Source organism: Nycticebus coucang, chromosome 4, assembly GCF_027406575.1.
Source record: "Nycticebus coucang isolate mNycCou1 chromosome 4, mNycCou1.pri, whole genome shotgun sequence".
NCBI lineage: Eukaryota > Metazoa > Chordata > Mammalia > Primates > Lorisidae > Nycticebus > Nycticebus coucang.
In genome coordinates this window covers 117564649-117571858 of record NC_069783.1, presented here as the reverse complement: position 1 = coordinate 117571858, position 7210 = coordinate 117564649, and positions in this window count along the sequence as shown.

Here is a 7210-nt window from a genome sequence, read left to right as displayed (position 1 = left end):
CTAGTACTATATTTTACCATTTATTTAATAGCGTTATCTAATGCAGAGTTTTTATTCCAGTTTTTCCTGTTGATCCCAAGGGCTTTTTCTTTTATAATCCATATCTCACACCATGCACAAGAATAAACGTATATAATTGATCACAATTTCAATGTAGAGCATGAAACTTTGCAGTGCTAACGGAAAACATGAGGGCGGGGCGCAGTGGCTCAAGCTTGTAATCCTAGCATTCTGGGAGGTCAAAGCGGATGGATTGTCTGAGCACACAGGTTGGAGACCAGCCTGAGCAAGAATGAGACCCCCCAGGCCCCTGCCACTTCTAAAAGTAGCTGGGCATTGTGGCAGGCGCCTGTAGTCCCAGCTACTCAGGAAGCTCAGGCAAGAAAATCTCTGGAGCCCAAGAGTTTGAGGTTGCTATGAGCTATGACTCAAGAGCACTCTACCAAGGGCAACAGTGAAACTCTGTTTCAAAATAAATAAATGAATAAATAAATAAGTAAATAAATAAATAACATGAGTTAATGGCTCCATAACCTGTGTGCAGTAAAAGGCTGTGTGGTAAAATGCTGTCTACAACCCCAAACCCAGATGCAACCAAAAATTAATTAATGCATTTTGATTACATAATTAAGATTAAACTACAGGGAAGGGTGGGTCACCAGGGAGGCAGAGATTGAAGTGATGCAGCCACAAACCAAGGACTGCCCTCAGACTAGCACCTGGCAGGGTAAGGAGCAGATGCTCCTTTGGAGCCTCCAAAAGGAACCAGCCCTGGAAATACCTTGTAATATTCATTCTGGACTTCTGGCCTCCAGAACTATAAGAAAACACATGTCTGTTGTTTTAAACTTCCAAGTTTGTGCTCTTTTTTTTTTTTTTTTTTTTTTTATAGAGACAGAGTCTCACTGTACCGCCCTCGGATAGAGTGCCGTGGCGTCACATGGCTCACAGCAACCTCTAACTCTTGGGCTTACGCGATTCTCCTGCCTCAGGCTCCCAAGCAGCTGGGACTACAGGCGCCCGCCACAACGCCCGGCTATTTTTTGGTTGCAGTTTGGCCGGGGCTGGGTTTGAACCCGCCACCCTCGGCATATGGGGCTGGCGCCCCACTCACTGAGCCACAGGCGCCGCCCTTGTGCTAATTTTTTATGGTGCCAATAAGAAACCATTATACTCCCTCTAGTATGAACTCCATGTTTTGCTCACTTTGTAATGCACAGAACAGTACCTGGCTGTCAACATTTGTTAAAGGCAGGAGTCCTGTAAACCTGCTGTCCCCAGCCTCCTGGGCTACATACTGGTACCAGTCCGTAGCCTGTTAGGAACCAGGCTGCACAGCAGGAGAGGGAAGCTTCATCTGTATTTACAGCTGCTTTCCATCACTCCCCTGAAGTGTGCCTCCTGTCAGATCAACAGCAGCATTAGATCTCACAGGAGTGAGAACCCTGCCATCAACTACTCACTCGAGGGATTCAGGTTACATGCTCCTTATGAGAATCTAATGTCTTATGATCTGAGCTGGGGGCTGAGGTGACTGCAAATGTGATAAAAGTAATGTGCTTGTATCATCACAAGACCATCCCCCACCCCATTTTATAGAAAAAACTTTCTTCTCTTAAACTAGTCCCGGGTGCCAAAAAGTTTGGGGACCACTGCTGTTCTGAAACTAAGTAGCAACATGCCTTGCACAGAGTAGGTGCTATTAATTCATTATCCAGAGAAGATACACAGGGATCTGAACATACAGGCTATTTGGGGGGCTCAATCTGTTTTTTTTTCTGCTCTTGACACCCCTTTCTGTCTGGAGGGAGGCCAGGGGATGGCCAGAAAGTTTGCTGTTGGATCACACTCTGTAGAGAGTTTTCTCTGACCGCTACCAATTTTCTGATTTTCCTGATACTATCTGGGCATCCAACAATCCAATTCTGGGCACTGTCTAACTGAAGTCAGCCTTTAATCCCACAAGTTAAAGAGCTAGACCCTGCAAACTGCCCCTATTTCAGATGCCAGTTGCAAGTCTCAGGCCACCTGTACTTACAACCAAACTGGCTGTAAATTTAATGAGTCGCCATAACCTCTCTGTGGGTTCCATAATTATTTTTTTTTTATTTTTTTATTTTTTTTTTTGTAGAGACAGAGTCTCACTGTACCGCCCTCGGTAGAGTGCCGTGGCGTCACACGGCTCACAGCAACCTCTAACTCTTGGGCTTACGCGATTCTCTTGCCTCAGCCTCCCGAGCAGCTGGGACTACAGGCGCCCGCCACAACGCCCGGCTATTTTTTGGTTGCAGTTTGGCCGGGGCTGGGTTTGAACCCGCCACCCTCGGCATGTGGGGCCGGCGCCCTACTCACTGAGCCACAGGCGCCGCCCCCATAATTATTTTTTTAATTTTTTTTTTTATTGTTGCAATTTGGCCAGGGTTGGGTCGGAACTCACCACCCTCATATATGAGGCCAGCACCCTATTCACTGAGCACAGGCACCACCCTCGATAATTTTCTTGATGGGCTGCACCTGTTGCTCAGTGAGTAGGGCACCAGCCCCCTATACCGAGGATGGTGGGTTCAAACCCGGCCCCCACCAAACTGCAATAAAGAAATAGCTGGGCGTTGTGGCGGGCGCCTGTAGTCCCAGCTACTCGGGAGGCTGAGGCAAGAGAATTGCCTACGCCCAGGAGTTAGAGGTTGCTGTGAGCTGTGTGACACCACAGCACTCAAGGGCAATAAAGAGAGACAATGTCTCTAAAAAAAAAAAAAAGGATAATTTTCTTGAATGGCTCACAGAACTCAGGAAGGCACTATATTTACTTTCACCCGTTTGTTATGAAGGATTCAATTCAGGTATAGCCAAATGAAAGAGACACATGAAGCCTGGCACTTGGGGGGTGTGCAGAACACCCATGCCCTCCATCGATGCATACCACCTGCCGGTACCTGGCTGTGTTCACCAACCCAGGAGCTCTCTGAACCTTGTTGGTAAAGAATTTTTAGAGTTCACTCTCCAGCTCCTCAATCCCACCAGAGAGTATGGGAGGGGCTGAAAACGCCAAAGTTCTCATTATGGTTCTTTCTAGTGACCAGCCCTATCTTGGGGGCTAACTAGGAGCCTCAGCCCAAGTCCCCTCATTAGCATAAACTCAGGTGTGCTCCAAAAGGTCTTCATCTAAATAACAAAACAAGTCAGGAGTTCAAGACCAGCCTGAGCAAGAGCAAGATGCCATCTCTAAAAAACAATAGCTGGGCGTTGTGGCAGATGCCTGTAGTCCCAGCTACTTGGGAGGCTGAGGCAAGAGAATCACTTGAGCCCAAGAGTTTGAGGTTGCTGTGAACTATGACACCATGGCACTTTAATAGCCGGGCGTTATGGCAGGTGCCTATAGTCCCAGCTACTTGGGAGGCTGAGGCAAGAGAATCTCTTAACCCCGAGAGTTTGAGTTTGCTGTGAGCTGTGACGCCATGGTACTTTACCAAGGGTGACATAGTGAGACTCTGTCTCAAAAATAATAATAATAATAATAATAAAAGTTATGTCAAATGCAAATAATAAATGCTGGAAGACGACAGAACGGGGAAACCTGGATGAGGAGAAGGAGCCAGCTCTGAGAAAATCTTGGGGAAGAGCATTCCTGGAAGAGAGAACAGTCAATGCAAAGGCCCTGAGGTAGGAAAGATATTGACATTGTCAGAAGGTCAGAAAGGATAGAATGGCAAAGGAGCAAGTAGTGGTTGGTGTGGGAGAATGAGATAATGGAGTGGTCCCTGATTTCCTACAAAGTTCCTTTTATTTATTTATTTATTTAGAGACAGAGTTTCATTATGTCGCCCTTGGTAGAGTGCTGTGGTGTCAGAGCTCACAGCAACCTCAAACTCTTGGGCTTAAGTGATTCTCTTGCCTCAGCCTCCCAAGTAGCTGGGACTACAGGCGCTGCCACAATGTCCAGCTATTTTTTTGTTTCAGTTGTCATTGTTGTTTGGCAGGCCCAGGCTGGGTTCGAACCCACCAGCCCCAGTGTATGTGGCTGATGCTCTAGCCGCTGAGCTACAGGTGCTGAAGCTATTTATTTATTTATTTTTGAAGTGGAGTCTCACTTTGTCATCTAGACTAGAGTGTAGTGGTGCGACTACAGCTCACTGTAACCTCAAACTCCTGGGCTCAAGCAATCCTCCTGTCAGCCTCCCCTGTAGCTGGGACTACATGCACCACCATGTCCAGATAATTTTTCTATTTTTAGTAGAGACAGTTTTTCTGTGTTGCTCAGGCTGGTCTCGAACTCCTGACCTCAAGAGATCCTCCTGCCTGGGTGTCCCATAGTGCTGGGATTACAGGTGTGGGCCACCATGCTCAGCCCACAAAGCAGCTTTTCAACACTTCAAGGGTTCCATCAGGCATGCTCTGCACCCCAGGTGAGCTGGGTATGAGGAACATTGCAGCCCTTCCCACCTTTTGGAAAAGAATCTCTCTGTGGGTACATTAAAAGACGAAATTGCAACAAATTTTGTTTAAAGATCTCAACTGGCCTTATTGTGATTCTAGATTCATGCATCACTTCATTCTGTAAAGCAAATATTCCAATGAGCTGAGGAGAGATTGGCGTTATAGACAGAAAAGAGGCCAAAGAAAGCAGAAGACGGAACAAAAAGCCAATGGGTCATTTCAAAGTTACTTTCCCTGTAAGGTCATAAGGATTAAAACAGAGGGAGCTTCATTATCATGCCCACCAAAGATTGCAACTTTGTGGCAGGCCTGTTTGGGAAATTGGGCTGCGTTTCTCTCCTAATTTCCCTGGACTCAGTTTCAGTTTGGTGACATGAAAAACCTCAGCGTGGGTAACTCCATTTTGATTTTTTAGTGATGGTCTGTTGGGGACTAATGCAGGAGATTAACCCAAAACTACAGACTCCTATTATGTACAATTGTTATTAAATCACAGAAAGTGACTAACAAATGATAGCAATGACTGTCTTTGCTATCATTTGTTAATCACTAACTGTGAACACTTTCTATCACAGAATCCTAATAGCCACTCAAGAAGTTCCCATTATCAGGCGGCGCCTGTGGCTCAGTGAGTAGGGCACCGGCCCCATATACAAAGGGTGGTGGGTTCAAACCCAGCCCAAGCCAAACTGCAACAATAACAAAAAGATAGCCAGGCATTGTGGTGGGCTCCTGTAGTCCCAGCTACTCAGAAGGCTGAGGCAAGAGAATCACCTAAGCCCCAGAGCTGGAGGTTGCTGTGAGCTGTGATGCCACAGCACTCTACCGAGGGCGACAAAGCAAGACTCTGTCTCTAAAAAAAAAAAAAAGAAGTTCCCACTATTACTATCCCCATTTTATAGATGGGAAAACTTAGTTTCAAGCAGGCAAAATGACTTGTCTAGGTCACGCAATTAGGAAGGATGAGAACAGAAATTTGAACCCAGTTCGTTAGCACAATGGATGCTGCCCATTATTGTCACCAGGGGGCGTGCACTTCACAAATTCCTGTGTCCCACTCCAACCCTCCCATCCTGAGGGTCCTTGACCAAGATGATGTCACATTCTATGTTTCAGTTTACTCACCCTCAAAAGGGCTTATGTGGCAGAGCTGCCAGGAAGGATTATGGCCTGTAATCCTAGAATTCTGGGAGGAGGAGGCAGGAAGATTGCTTGAGCTCAGGAGTTCGAGATCAGCCTGAGCAAGAGTGAGACTCTGTCCCTACCTAAAACCTAGGGGAAAAAATTGGGCATTGTGACGGGCGCCTGTAGTCCCAGCTACTTGGGAGGCTGGGGCAGGAGGATTACTGGAACTCAAACTTGAGTTTGAGGTTGCCGTGAGTGAGGCTTAGGCCATGACATTCTAGCCTGGGTAACAGAGTGACATTCTGTCCCCCAAAACAAACAACAACAACAATAAAAGACCGTGGCAAAGCCCCTGAAACTCAATGGGACTCAATGTTATTCGCCAACACTTATGCCTTCTAAGCATACTGTGTTTGTCCAAGGTGCTCACAAAAAATTCTGGATGACAGGTCTCATTGGCATTCGGTTCACATGCCCACTGTGGACTAATAAGTCACCAACCAGAAGCAACGGCAATCGGCATTGTCATTAGCCAGACAGGGTAGGGCAATGGTTAATGGCATGAAACTTAATGATAAAAATTGGATCATTTTTGTTATACCCAATTGTATCACTGTCAAGGAGCAAGGTGGGGAGGAAAAAGCACTTGGGGGAACATAGCACCTGCCCTAAGAATTGCATTTTCCACAGACCAGCTGCTGAAAATGCCTGCTGTAACCTGAAACCAGTTGTAGCTAATAGTTACTGAGACACCTTGCTACAACTCTAAGAGTGGTTTTACCTCCACTGTCATTCACCTAGGAGAGCTTCCAGCTTCCCTAAACCTTACTAGTGCCACTGAACTTTATGTAAAAACAAAACATTTTGCCTTTTTTTGTTCTCTGGACATACCAAAGACTATCCATCCTGTCTGTGCGTATGCTAAAATTGCCCTTCTTGCCTCCCATACAAAATGTTAAATTTAGATTCATCACTACATTTTTATTTTTATTTTGACAGAAGCATGGAGTTGGAGATACAAACAGGTTTGGTTTCAAATTCCAGCTGCATCATTTGCCTGCTGTGTGACCTTAAGGAACCAACCTTACCTCTCTGAGCCTGGAAGAAATGGAGCCTCTCCACACTCCCTCTAATGCCACCTCCTTGAGTCTTCAGCTTGCTTATGGTTGCAGGCAAAGTGTCCCTGGCTCCTGGGCTCTGTCCAAGGACCCCCCCTTCCAGCCAGTTTTTGAGGTTCCCATTGTCCAAGGCCAACAGCCAGGCTGAAAATAAACACCCCAAACTCGGTCAGCACTAGATGCCCCAGTGCATGGCCTTAGACCCCAGACTAGATAGTGCAGTGGTGCAATCATAGTTCCCTGTAACCTCAAACTCCTGGGCTAAAGCCATCCTTGTACCTCCTCAGCCTTACAAAGTGCTGGGGCTACAGGTGTGAGCCACCATATCTGGCCTTTCCTTCTGCTGGAGGTCCAGGAGTGGGGAAGGCAGGCACAGGGACTGGACCTGACGGCCATGGGAATGGGGGTGTCTCCTTCCAGGCCACCCCTGCCTGCAGCCCCACTGCCATCATCTAGAAAAATTAGCAGGGCATGGTTGACACATACCTATAGACCTAGCTACTTGGGAGGCTGAGGCAGGAGGATCACTTGAG